This window comes from Alosa pseudoharengus, unplaced genomic scaffold, assembly GCF_046254945.1.
Source record: "Alosa pseudoharengus isolate Yale_2024_CS ecotype anadromous, Long Island Sound unplaced genomic scaffold, YU_APseudo_1.1 YU_APseudo_1.1_scf_12, whole genome shotgun sequence".
NCBI lineage: Eukaryota > Metazoa > Chordata > Actinopteri > Clupeiformes > Clupeidae > Alosa > Alosa pseudoharengus.
This window is the reverse complement of record NW_027468587.1, coordinates 3,428,441-3,443,440: the sequence shown is the minus strand read 5'-3', so window position 1 is coordinate 3,443,440 and position 15,000 is coordinate 3,428,441. Positions and strand designations below refer to the sequence as shown.

General features: G+C 39.9%; 1 protein-coding gene and 1 long non-coding RNA gene across 4 annotated transcripts in view; both read left to right on the top strand.

The window, feature by feature from the left end:
* Positions 1-15,000, top strand: part of efna3b (ephrin-A3b) — an 82,642-nt gene that overhangs the window by 40,975 nt on the left and 26,667 nt on the right. The window lies entirely within an intron of this gene.
* Positions 2,563-8,338, top strand: LOC143118265 (uncharacterized). 3 transcript variants are annotated; one of them, XR_012986076.1, is made up of 5 exons: positions 2,563-2,893; positions 3,043-3,160; positions 3,880-3,971; positions 6,702-6,769; positions 7,447-8,338. It is a non-coding gene; the product is annotated as an uncharacterized LOC143118265 (long non-coding RNA). The 3 variants fall into 3 exon arrangements; XR_012986075.1 differs by having other exon boundaries at positions 3,043-3,170; XR_012986077.1 differs by lacking the exons at positions 2,563-2,893; positions 3,043-3,160 and adding an exon at positions 3,225-3,321.

The following is a 15,000-nucleotide window of genomic DNA, read 5'->3' as shown; positions in this document are numbered from 1 at the left end:
AGGTCAACTTAAAAGAAGCCCTTGCTTGGCCGCCTGTGCTGCGCAACGCACACTTCTCACACTCCTCTCATCTATACAATGTAGTTCCCATTTCTGTAAACCATACATAATTTCAAAGAAAAATATTACCACTCGAGGGAAATCAGTGTGGTGTCCATGTGAAAAAATAGGCATAAATCTAGCGTACACATTTTCACGAATCACTGATGTGTTGATGACATAAATTAGGAAATGTTAGAGGACTTAATAAATGTTTAACATTTCTTTGAGTTTTTAATTGAATTGAACTAAAAATGGAAAGAGAGAGATAGATTTTGTTCAATATCTGTACATGTTCTGGTATCTATGTAATAGCAGCTTTGACAGTACAAATGTATAACTATTTGTTATACCAATAAAGCACCTATGAATTTGAATTTGAGAGAGAGAGAGCATTAAGCATTAATAATTTAATCATTTAAATGCTTTGTGTATGTGTGTGTATGTGTGTGTGTGTGTGTGCGTGTGTGTGCGTGCGTGCGTGCAGGTGTGTGTGTGTGTGTGACAGATGAGATGAAGGGAAGAGAGGAAAGCTGGTAATGGATAGCGTGAGTGAGAGAGAAACAACTGTCATGTAGGTGACACAATAGATTAGTGCATTTGTGGTAGTTTCAGGTCACCCCGAAATTAAAGTATCCACATAAAGACTTAACAGTTGCTCATTCAGCTCATACACACACACACACACACACACCCATAAAGAGAAAAGTCTTGTTTGGGGAGCCATTTTAATTAGGCTTAATTACAGCAGACCTCCACTCTGGTGTCATAATGTGCCCTTCTGTCCCAGTATAATAAAGACAGAGAGAGAGAGAGAGAGAGAGAGAGAGAGAGAGAGAGAGAGAGAGATGAGCGTTAATGAAAGACACAAATGGACCAAATAGGATATCCACAGCATATCCACAGCTGTGCCAATAACTGTATATGACTGAAGAGATGTGTCACTACTAAAGGCTTGTTTTAATGTCAGAGGAGGCTTTTGAATGGGCTGTGTGTGTGTGTGTGGTGTGTGTGTGTGTGTGTGTGTGTGTGTGTGTGTGTGTGTGTGTGTGTGTGCGTGCGCGCATATGTATGCAATGCACACAATGTACCACACACAACATGCCACCCTCAGAAACGTATAATTATAATGTTATTCTGCAGTTGTATGTGCTGTTGTGTGTGTGTATGAAAGTTGGAGGCGTTTTATCTGATTCAGTCCGACCGGGGTGTTTCGGCTGCTGGATTCCTCAGGTAGGTAGGCGGCAGCCGTGAGCCTCACCCACTAACGGAAACCCAAGTTTGAATATCAAACACCGAGCGTGGGGGAGGGAACGACTGAGACAGATGATGAGAGAAGATAGATGGAGGAAGAGAGAGAGAGAGAGAGAGGGAGGGAGAGAGAGATGGAGGAAAAGAGAGATGAAGCAGGTCAATCCAGCGAGATAAGTAAGGAAGGGGAAATGAGAAAGTGACGCAAGGAGTGAGAAGAAGAGAAATGTAACAGATTGAGATATTTGACATAGCGCCGCTCTGACAGGAGGGGAGGATGGCGGAAGAAAGAGGGAGTTGGAACGGAAAGATAATTGCAAAGATAGAGCAGTGCAAACGACAGGGGAGAATAAAGAAGGGAGATATAGCGCCTCCCCATGCATATGCAGAGCTGTGTCATACTGTGAGAGGAAAATGAGTGCGGCGGAAAGAGGGACAGAGAGAGAGAGAGGGAGAGAGAGAGAGGGAGGAAGAGAGAGAGAGAGAGAGAGGGAGGGAGAGAGAGAGAGAGAGAGAAGGGAGAGAGAGGGAGAGAGAGAGAGAGGGAGAGAGAGAGAGAGAGAGAGAGAGAGGGAGAGAGAGAGAGAGAGAGAGGGAGAGAGAGAGAAAGAGAGAGAGAGAGAGAGAGAGAGAGGGAGAGAGGGAGAGAAAGAGAGAGAGGGAATGGTGGGGCTGGGTGTGACTGAAGGCAGCCAGGAAGATAAATAAGAAGTTCTGCATTGATCACAGGTTGACACCAGCATGATTCAACTAAACGGAAGTAAATCAGTGTTGCAGCTCACAGTCCTATCAGCACAGCGCAACACTCCGTGTTTTGAAAATAAGCCAAGGCATCTGCAGCATGTCACCAGGCCAGCGTGTTTGCCATATAATACGCTTTGATCTCAGATCCGCTGTACTAACACAGAAGGAGCTCACGCCTGTAGATAGCTACAGTATGGCCGGAATAAACTTATATAATGATATTTTCATGACATATATCAATATAACAATATCCTGATATTTTCTTGACATTTTCAACTCTTATGTTCACTACTACTCACACATAATTTAGCACCTGTGTCAGTATTTTAGAATACATTATTTGAGTGTACCTTTAGCAACATGAAATGTTCAGAAGCTGTCTTGGTAGCCGCATTGCATAATTTACTAAATGTACTACTTTGACAGAATCATAACATAATGAAATTGAGTTGTAATTTAATTAGGTAAATTTAAAAAGTCTGTTTTGAAAAGGCCTTTTTAATTATTTATACCTTCAGAACCAACACAGTCTCACTCCCTACTCGTCAAAGGTCTGACGCATGGTCAAGGTTCCTTGGCGTCAAATTCCAACGAGAAAGGTGTACCCTTTGCGTCGTTTTTCGACGTGGGGGTCCGTCAGATAGACATTCATGTTAATCCCTCACCGTCAGATATAGACGAAAGGAAATCAAATGTCCATCAAAGGTGATGCCGTCACGCAACCCAGTCTGAAAATCTAACAGACTTACAAAATAGCATGGCGAAAAAATGGCTGTGACATTCTTTTGAAGCTGCATCAACGTGATATCTCATAGCTCGCTACACCCTCATTCTGCCTGAGAAGGACCAAACCAGCAAGGTAACTACCATTTTATTCATTTCTGAGCTAGGGGAACTTATTTTGTAAACAACTTGTTTTACATATTTATGTTTGTTTATACAGAATGTAATCGATATGTGCTTTCACAACTGATCAACAAATGGACCATTTTCTTGTGTTTGCACTAGCTTGACAGCAGTAGTGAGATATGTAAACATCCGGTAACGGCGAAGCTGGTTACGGTCATGTGACACACGCAACCACAAGAAAGCGGAAACGCGGCATAGAGCGAGCCATGTGGAGAAAGTTAAGCGACGTAAATTTTGTAAACAATAATGCTAATTTGTAAACAATAATAAACAAAAAAATATAGGTCTAGTTATTCTGAACAACACTCCTTCATGGTGTACAAAGCCTACTACAATCGTGCGATTTTAGTGCAATTTTTCAGTGCAGTTCAAAGTCTTGTAAGTGTAAAAGACTTGGTCAAATTATAGGCCTACATGAATTAGCTAAATAAATCGTTATGCTTAAATTTTCGAAATGAGTGCAATGATTTAATTTGACATTAAATTGCCTAGTTTTAAGCAGGTCAGTCTCACAATAAGCTATTTATCCTTGGGTCTGGGTAACTCATGGGACAAAACATATTACCGTTTTTTCCTGAAAAAAAGCCAACATTTCTGTGTCCAGGTATTGCATTTCTGCAGTGTAGGCTACTATGTAGTGCAGCTTTTAATGTACAAAGTACTGTATTTTCCTGCATATGAACTACAAATATTCCTCCAAAACCAGTGTTGACATTTGAAGTAGGCCTATTGGAGTTATTTTTTTGGTATTGTAGTATTTGAATATTTACCCACAACAGTTTTATGTAGGCCTAATGTATTCTCAAGGCCATTTTTGCATAGGCTCTTCCTTTTTCATGCTAGAGATAATGTAATTATAACCATTGGCCATTTCATGTTTCAAACCTTTGAAATAATTTTACTGATGTTTACTGTTACACCTTAATTGTGCTTCAGCAATGCCAAGACACAATCTGTGAAGCCTGGCCCCGAAGAAGAGGAGGCATGGCCTGTCCCAATGCATGCAGGGCAAAACAAACATACATTTTGTGAGTATTGCTAATATTAAATGACATCCAGGTATACAATACACAACTATGTATAGGCTTTTTGCACGAGTGGTTTTTGGTGGGCTCGTTTGTTTCCGATGGAGCCAGGTGTGTTTGAACCTGTCGCTATTGTTAATGTAATTAGTGTCTACACGGACTAGGTTGGTTGTTGCACATAGTGAATCAGCACTTTACAATAAAGAAGGATTTATGCATGTGTTAAATTTGTTATTATTGGCCAAACAAGTAATTCAGTGTCGGAGTAAACATATAAGGAGCAGAATATAACAGAAGATGTCGTTACAACACAGCTAACACTCGACCGGAGATAGACGAGCCCACCGAGGAGCCTTTTGTGCGACTAGTCAATTAGTCTATGTAAATAAAATGATGGGGCAAATAAAGCAGAATAGTGGTTGCTAGGTTGGCATTTAGGTAGTGGTTGCAAGGTTGTTGCTAGGGCAATTGAGATGGTTCCTAGGTTGTTGCTATGGTAGAAATGGTGGTTGCTATGCTAAACATAGTGGTTGCTATGTTGGTTGCTAGGGTATTACCCTGTTGGTTTCTGTGGTGGTTCCTAGGTTGACATTATGGTGGTGGTTGTTAGGTCAGTGGTAGGGTAATTGAGATGGTTCCTAGGTTGTTGCTATGGTAGATATGTTGGTTGCTATATTAAATAAAGTGGTTGCTATGCTGGTTGCTAGGGTGATCATGTTGGTGGCTACGGTGGTTGCTAGGTTGACATTATGGTGGTGGTTGTTAGGTCAGTGGTAGGGTAATTGGGATGGTTCCTAGGTTGTTGCTATGGTAGATATGTTGGTTGCTATAATAAACAAAGTGGTTGCTATGCTGGTTGCTAGTGTAATCTTGTTGGTTGCTATGCTAGTTGCTAGGGTAATCTTGTTGGTTGCTATGGTGGTTGCTAGGTTGAAATTGTAGTGGTGGTTGCTAGGTTATTGATGGGGTAATTGAGATGGTTGCTAGGGTGCTGCTAGGGTAGATATGGTGGTTGCAATGTGGTAGGGTAATAGAGATGGATCCTAGGTTTTTGCCATGGTAGAAATGGTGGTTGCTATATTAAACAAAGTGGTTGCTATGCTGGTTGCTAGGGTAATCTTGTTGGTTGCTATGCTGGTTGCTAGGGTAATCTTGTTTGTTGCTATGGTGGTTCATAGGGTAATTGAGATGGTTGCTAGGGTGCTGCTAGGGTAGATTTGGTGGTTGCAATGTGGTAGGGTAATAGAGATTGTTCCTAGGTTGTTGCCATGGTAGAAATGGTGGTTGCTTTATTAAACAAAGCAGTTGTTATGCTGGTTGCTAGGGTAATCATGTTGGTTGCTATGGTGGTTGCTAGGTTGACATTATGGTGGTGGTTGTTAGGTCAATGGTAGGGTAATTGAGATGGTTCCTAGGTTGTTGCTATGGTAGATATGTTGGCTGCTATACTAAACATAGCGGTTGCTATGCTGGTTGCTAGGGTAATCATGTTGGTTGCTATGGTGGTTGCTAGGTTGACATTATGGTGGTGGTTGTTAGGTCAATGGTAGGGTAAGTGAGATGGTTCCTGGGTTGTTGCTATGGTAGATATGTTGGCTGCTATACTAAACATAGCGGTTGCTATGCTGGTTGCTAGGGTAATCATGTTGGTTGCTATGCTGGTTACTATGGTAATCTTGTTGGTTGCTATGGTGGTTTCTAGAGAAAAAGAATATTAGAATATTAACAAACCCCCTCTTTTGATTGGTAGTGATAAGACTACAACTACATTTGCAAGAGAAAGTGTAGCTCATTTCATCACTTTAAAATCTTAAAGTGTGTGCATTCTGTATATGATTGGTCGTTAGCACTGGTTGCTCCCATTGGCTGGCAATCCGGAAACTATTGCTGTCCCTTACACTTGTTTACACAGGGTATGTAAAGATGGCGGAGAATACAGGTAACAGTCGGGCATTTGCTACAATTTATATTAATTTAATACTTTTGTTTAACTCTGAAACCCCAGAAGATGAGAGACTGAATCTCCTGAAGAGGCGTTTATGAATCGTATGCACCAACACTATCGCTGGCATCGCCAAACAAAACATTGGCAACTAAAGTTAGCGACTACACAGGCTAATAATTATAATAAGGACTAACGTTAGTAGGCTACTGCACGATATACTGTTGTTATACAAATACAAGGATTTAATTATTATGAGATGAGCATGAACCTTGAGAATTTTGATTCTCAGATGGCCTACGAAAATGGGTTATTTTTCTCAATTGCTTAATAGGCGATTTATTTGTTTTATATATTTGTTTATTTATTTATAGCCTACTATCCTGCATGGGATGGGATTAGCATAACAATGCACTTAAAACCTGCTAAATAGATTTTAACTGGTAATTAGGTGTTTTAATCAGTGAATTTAGATTGTACAACACAATGAACAATGCCAGGGACACCTATTGGGTTGTAGCCATAACATCTACTTTGAATATTAAACTCCAAAACCTTAAATAATGATAATTGACAATCTTCCATTGACATAATTGGGAAGCATTTTTTCTTTACTCTAATGTCAGATGAGGTCAGTGCAATTGTATTATAAGGTGAATAACGTTTGCAGGTTGTTCGGGCCTTGCTGTGATATGGACCACCCTGGCCATTGTGGACTCCACTATTAGGGACAGGTAATTCAACCACCTAAAGCATATACTTTCTAAAAGTCTTGCCTTTACATCCTACAGAAGTTCGAGAGGGTCCCATGTGTGCAGTGCTGCCCTTCTGCTTTGTGATGGCCGTGAACTTCAATAAGGTGGGACACCTAGTGACAGGCTTTCAGAAAATGTACAGTTCGGTGAATATGCCTTTCCTTCGTTTTGTAGCTTGAAACGTGTCATATATATCCTTCATTCACCAGTATATGTGCACAAAAGTTTGCAGGAACAGTGGAATACAGATTATTATAGCTTAAATCATATCTATACACTACATGATGATCTATCCTTATATTTCACCCTAAAAACTACCAGTGCTCAAAATTATCCGTCACTCAGAACAGTGATCTCATCCTGGCATATGATATTGTCAAGACCACAGAAGGGTGGAATATAACTTATTATATCTTAAATCACATTTACACACTACAATAATTCCAAAAATATATCATTTAGGGTTCTTAAGATGATCTATCCTTATATTTTCACATTAGATTTATACATACAAAATAGAACCATGTACAGATTTTTGGCCGCCAAAGTTTGCAGAAAGGTGGGATATGTCCTAATGTATGTTAATTCACATCTACTAGTGAAAAGCTTTCAGAAAATATATGGTTTGGTTAGGTGAAATTTCTTTGCCTTTGAGTTGGAGCTTAAAACGTATCATATGTGCCTTTCGTTTGCCAATATACAAAATAGAACCATGTATAAATTTGTCCTAATGTTTTCTAGACTTATTTTAAATTTGTCCCCTCTACTTATGCTTTCACAGATCCTTGCTCCTGATATCCTGATGTTTGGGTTGCATTACATTATATGACTCCAACAGAACACCTACAGAAATAAGTGTTCCAGTACTAATTTCTGCTCATCTGTGGTTCTCCTGACTCTGGCATGTTTGGAGAGCAAGGATTCCAATGAATGACTGCTCATCAGTTGCACCATTAACACAATCATCCTTCAATCCCCCAAGATCCCCTCTCTCTACATCAAAGGAGCTGATAATGTGGTGTCCTTCCACAAGCAACAAGACAGCCAGCATGTAAACAAGGCCCGCCTTGTTTGTCTACTTCCTTAGGAGGCTGAATCATGCTGGCCTTGACACCTTAGTTCTTGCTTCCATGTACAGCTGTGTTGTGGAGCACATCCTCACTTCCTGTGGTGTACTGCATCAGGTGGTTACAACAGTACAGAGTATTGGCAGCAATCTACCCATTGTCAATGACCTTTACATCAGTAGATACATATAAGACTTTCTACAGGTATTTTGCATCATGAAGAATTCCACCCTACTTGCTAATGGACTGAATCCCCCCTCCCTGTATGGAGTATCAGGACTAGAACCACGTGGCTGAGGAACAGTGAGGCTAATAAACTCACCACACATAAAGATAACTGTCTCACACTAACTACTGCTCTTAGCATGATATAAGTACCACACCAAGTAATTGGTGCTATTTTACTATAGGCTTCAGCAATACTGCTATTTTTGCACTTAGATTAAAATTTCCATAATCACATTAAAAACTTTAACTGATTACCTTTGTTTTGCATTTTAGAGTGATTTTAACCAGTTATACTGCATGTGAGTGATGGAGCAAAATGCATTTCATTGTATTGTAGGCCTACTAAATACATGACAATAAACCAAACTTGAACTTGAATCTAGGCTTTGTAAAGGCAGATTCAGATCAGGTCTCAAATACAGCAAACCAGTTTATTCCCCTAAATCAATTTGTGCCGCATGTTGTTATTAGTTGAAAATTACTGGTGTAACCTTATCTGACCTGTCTGACCTTTGCCATTCATGGACATGTACATAATGGGTTGGCATTTCTAACTATAAGGCGAGGATCACATCAGCCAGCGCAAACGTAACGCAACGCTCAGACCATAATAAGTTTTATCTCGTTCCTAAGCAACACAAACGGTTTGTCAATTTAATACACTCACGTTGCGCTTGCCACCTCTGCCAATCTTTGGCTCCGCCTCCTGGCAACACAGAAACAGCTAGAGGTCTCAAATTTGACAAACTATTTTGTTTTTACCCCCTTATCAATATATGTGCCAGATGTTGGTATTAGTTGATAATAACTGGTGTAACCTTTTCAGGGCCTGTTTAAAGGAACCGTATGTAAGAAATGTATTTAAATTAATCATAAAATGGCCCTGATATGTCACTAGACATTAAGAAATCATGTTAATTTCAAATACATATATCACTGACAACAGTAGTCTGGCCAGGATATTGCCAGGATATTGTCCTATAGGAACCGGATTTTAAATGCTCATTTAAAAGAAATGTGGTCAGACGGATTTAGAGGGTTTTGCATCTGAACTCTATATAGCCCTATATCAGTGCATCCAGGGTACGCCTGATACATTTAAACAATATACAGCATACTTTATATTTTCTAAAAGCCTTTACTCTCTAGATATTATTTAACATGAATTGAGACATGTCCCACCTTCCTCCACAGTTGTGTCCAAATAGAGAAAAGGCCAGGAGCTTCTTTCCACAGGAGCAATCCAGCTCTCAGCAGTCAAGTATCTTTCTGCTTTGGGATGAGCCTATCAACAGTTAATTACCTGGAAATCAGAAAGAACTTTTGAAATGTTTAGAGTACCAAAAAAGAAAATACAATCTCAGTGTTTCTTTTGACATGTTCAAACATACTGGGGTGCATTTCCCAAAACCATAGTTGCTAACCTGTTGGTTGGCAATGGGAAATTGCATTGCAACCAACAAAGTTGCTAACTTAATTAGCAACTAAGGTGCTAACTTAGTTAGCAACTAAGGTTTTAGGAAACGCGCCCCAGTTGACTAAAGTTCACCTATACAAGATAGGTCTATGTTTTGAAAATAGTGCACAAGTATTTGAGAAGGGTGGAGCAATTCCTAATTCATGTTAATGATTTGGTTGAAGTGCTTGAATTAGCTGTGTAGGCCAGAATGTATAAGTTGGTTCATCAATATGGGTCTATGTACAATGTGTGGTGCACCAAAGTGAAAAGGTTGGACATGTCTTAATTCATATTAATTGACATCTACAGGCTATAGGCTTTAAGAAAATGTATTATACGGCTCTTCACATAATCTTCATATTAGGTGGTTGAATCAACTGTCTCTTACTGGTGGAGGCCAAAATGTATAACCTGTACAGTTGGTTCCTACAATATGGGCCTAGTATAGCAACCAATATATCTACGATAACTACTACAATGTCAACCTAGCAACCACCATATAAATGACTAAGTAAATGTTTTTCCAATTGTTCTCTTCTGTTTATGGTAGACCCAAATGGTCACACTTGGATATTGAACCCAGACCGCTGTAGCGGCAGACTGACTCTTAAATCACTAAACCACAAAACAGAGAATGAGAGATAACATCTGTGTCATACAAAGTCTGACTGAGCAGACGTAGCTGTCCCTTAATAGTGTAGGTCAAAATGTTCATATTCATTGACATCTACAGGCTATGGGCTTTCAGAAAATATATGGTTTATGTGGTCAATTCAGCTGTCCCTTAATAGTGTAGGCCAAAATGTATCAACTGAACAATTTGCTTCTCGATCTACAATATGGGCCTATGTACGCCTTATGATACACCAAAATAAGTAGGAAGGTGGAACATGTCTTAATTCATATTCATTGACATCTAAAGGCTATGGGCTTTCAGAAAATATATGGTTTATGTGGTCAATTCAGCTGTCCCTTAATAGTGTAGGCCAAAATGTATCAACTGAACAATTTGTTTCTCAATCTACAATATGGGCCTATGTACGCCTTCTGATACACCAAAGTACGTAGGAAGGTGGGACATGTCTTAATTCATATTCATTGACATCTACAGGCTATGGGCTTTCAGAAAATATATGGTTTATGTGGTCAATTCAGCTGTCCCTTAATAGTGTAGGCCAAAATGTATCAACTGAACAATTTGCTTCTCGATCTACAATATGGGCCTATGTACGCCTTATGATACACCAAAATAAGTAGGAAGGTGGAACATGTCTTAATTCATATTCATTGACATCTAAAGGCTATGGGCTTTCAGAAAATATATGGTTTATGTGGTCAATTCAGCTGTCCCTTAATAGTGTAGGCCAAAATGTATCAACTGAACAATTTGTTTCTCAATCTACAATACGGGCCTATGTACGCCTTTTGATACACCAAAGTACGTAGGAAGGTGGGACATGTCTTAATTCATATTCATTGACATCTACAGGCTATGGGCTTTCAGAAAATATATGGTTTATGTGGTCAATTCAGCTGTCCCTTAATAGTGTAGGCCAAAATGTATCAACTGAATAATTTGCTTCTCGATCTACAATATGGGCCTATGTACGCCTTATGATACACCAAAATAAGTAGGAAGGTGGAACATGTCTTAATTCATATTCATTGACATCTAAAGGCTATGGGCTTTCAGAAAATATATGGTTTATGTGGTCAATTCAGCTGTCCCTTAATAGTGTAGGCCAAAATGTATCAACTGAACAATTTGTTTCTCAATCTACAATATGGGCCTATGTACGCCTTTTGATACACCAAAGTACGTAGGAAGGTGGAACATGTCTTAATTCATATTCATTGACATCTACAGGCTATGGGCTTTCAGAAAATATATGGTTTATGTGGTCAACTCAGCTGTCCCTTAATAGTGTAGGCCAAAATGTATCAACTGAACAATTTGTTTCTCAATCTACAATATGGGCCTATGTACGCCTTTTGATACACCAAAGTACGTAGGAAGGTGGGACATGTCTTAATTCATATTCATTGACATCTACAGGCTATGGGCTTTCAGAAAATATATGGTTTATGTGGTCAACTCAGCTGTCCCTTAATAGTGTAGGCCAAAATGTATCAACTGAACAATTTGTTTCTCAATCTACAATATGGGCCTATGTACGCCTTTTGATACACCAAAGTACGTAGGAAGGTGGGACATGTCTTAATTCATATTCATTGACATCTACAGGCTATGGGCTTTCAGAAAATATATGGTTTATGTGGTCAATTCAGCTGTCCCTTAATAGTGTAGGCCAAAATGTATCAACTGAACAATTTGCTTCTCGATCTACAATATGGGCCTATGTACGCCTTATGATACACCAAAATAAGTAGGAAGGTGGAACATGTCTTAATTCATATTCATTGACATCTACAGGCTATGGGCTTTCAGAAAATATATGGTTTATGTGGTCAACTCAGCTGTCCCTTAATAGTGTAGGCCAAAATGTATCAACTGAACAATTTGTTTCTCAATCTACAATATGGGCCTATGTACGCCTTTTGATACACCAAAGTACGTAGGAAGGTGGGACATGTCTTCATTCATATTCATTGACATCTACAGGCTATGGGCTTTTCATGATTACCCTAGCAACCAGCATAGCAACTGTTATGTTTAGTAAAGCAACCAGCATATCTACCATGGCAACAACCTAGGAACCATCTCTATTACCCTACCACATTGCAACCATATCTACCCTAGCAACCATCTCAATTACCCTATCAAGAACCTAGCAACCACCACTGTAATGTCAACCTAGCAACCACCATAGCAACCAACAAGATTACCCAAGAAACCAGCATAGCAACCAACATGATTACCATAGCAACCAGCATAGCAACCGCTATGGTTAGTATAGCAGCCAACATATCTACCATAGCAACAACCTAGGAATCATCTCAATTACCCTACCATTGACCTAACAACCACCACCATAATGTCAACCTAGCAACCACCATAGCAACCAACATGATTACCCTAGCAACTAGCATAGCAACCACTTTGTTTAATATAGCAACCAACATATTTACCATGGCAACAACCTAGGAACCTTCTCTATTACCCTACCACATTGCAACCACCATATCTACCCTAGCAGCACCCTAGCAACCATCTCAATTACCCAATCAACAACCTAGCAACCACCCACCACTACAATGTTCATGCAACCAACAAGATTACCCTAGCAACCAGCATAGCAACCAACATGATTACCATAGCAACTAGCATAGCAACCGCTATGGTTAGCCATCTCAATTACCCTACCATTGACCTAACAACCACCACCATAATGTCAACCTAGCAACCACCATAGCAACCAACGTGATTACCCTAGCAACCAGCATAGCAACCGCTTTGTTTAATATAGCAACCAACATATCTACCATAGCAACATCCTAGGAACCATCTCAATTACCCTACCACTGACCTAACAACCACCACCATAATGTCAACCTAGCAACCACCACAGCAACCAACATGATTACCCTAGCAACCAACATAGCAACAACTAGGTTTAGCATAGCCACCACCATTTCTACCATAGCAACAACCTAGGAACCATCTCAATTGCCCTAGCAACAACCTTGCAACCACTACCTAAGGGCAGCCGTGGCCTACTGGTTAGCGCTTCGGACTTGTAACCGGAGGGTTGCCGGTTCGAACCCCGACCAGTAGGCACGGCTGAAGTGCCCTTGAGCAAGGCACCTAACCCCTCACTGTCCCCGAGCGCCGCTGTTGTTGCAGGCAGCTCACTGCGCCGGGATTAGTGTGTGCTTCACCTCACTGTGTGTTCACTGTGTGCTGAGTGTGTTTCACTAATTCACGGATTGGGATAAATGCAGACACCAAATTTCCCTCACGGGATCAAAAGAGTATATATACTTATATATACTTATATACTATACTTAAATGCCAACCTAGCCACCATTCTGCTTTATTTGCCCCATCATTTTATTTACATAGACTAATTGACTAGTCGCACGAAAGGGTCCTCGGTGGGCTCGTCTATCTCCGGTGGAGTGTTAGCTGTGTTGTAACGACATCCTCTGTTATATTCTGCTTCTTACATGTTCACTCCGACACTGAATTACTTGTTTGGCCAATAATAACAAATTTAACACATGCATAAATCCTTCTTTATTGTAAAGTGCTGATTAGGTGCCACAACCAACCTAGTCGGTGTAGACACTAATTACATTAACAATAGTGGCAGGTTCAAACACACCTGGCTCCATCGGAAACAAATGAGCCCACCAAGAGCCACTCGTGCAACAAGCCTATACATAGTTGTGTATTGTATACCTGGATGTCATTTAATATTAGCAATACTCACAAAATGTATGTTCGTTTTGCCCTGCATGCTTTGGGACAGGGCATGCCTCCTCTTCTTCAGGGCCAGGCTTCACAGATTGTGTCTTGGCATTGCTGAAGCACTGAAGCAACATTAAGGTGTAACAGTAAACATCAGTAAAATTATTTCAAAGGTTTGAAACATGAAATGGCCAATGGTTACAATAACATTATCTTTAGCATGAAAAAGGAAGAGCCTATGCAAAAATGGCCTTAAGAATACATTAGGCCTACATAAACTGTTGTGGGTAAATATTCAAATACTACAATACTAAAAAATAACTCCTATAGGCCTACTTCAAATGTCAACACTGGTTTTGGAGGAATATTTGTAGTTCATATGCAGGAAAATACAAGCACATTAAAAGCTGCACTACATAGTAGCCTACACTGCAGAAATGCAATACTTTGGACACAGAAATGTTGGCTTTTTTTCAGGATAAAACGGTAATAACCTATAATAACAACATGTTTTGTCCCATGAGTTACCCAGACCCAAGGATAAATAACTTATTGTGAGATTGACCTGCTTAAAACAAGGCAATTTAAGCATAACGTGTCGAATAATGATTTATTTAGCTAATTCATGTAGGCCTATAATTTGACCATATCTTTTACACTTACAAGACTTTGAACTGCACTGAAAAATTGCACTAAAATCGCACGATTGTAGGCTTTGTACACCATGAAGGAGTGTTGTTCAGGATAACTAGGCTTATATTTTGTTCGAAAACAACAACAAAAAACAGCATTATTGTTTACAAAATGTACGTCGCTTAACTTTCTCCACATGGCTCGCTCTATGCCGCGTTTCCGCTTTCTTGTGGTTGCGTGTGTCACATGACCGTAACCAGCTTCGCCGTTACCGGATGTTTACATATCTAGTTACTGCTGTCTAGTATCGAAGCTAGTGCAAACACAAGAAAATGGTCCATTTGTTGATCAGTTGTGAAAGCACATATCGATTACATTCTGTATAAACAAACATAAATATGTAAAACAAGTTGTTTACAAAAGAAGTAGGCCTACCCCTAGCTCAGAAACGAATAAAATGGTAGTTACCTTGCTGGTTTGGTCCTTCTCAGGCAGAATGAGGGTCTGGCGAGCTACGAGATATCACGTTGCTGCAGCTTCAAAAGAATGTAACAGACATTTTTTCGCCATGCTATT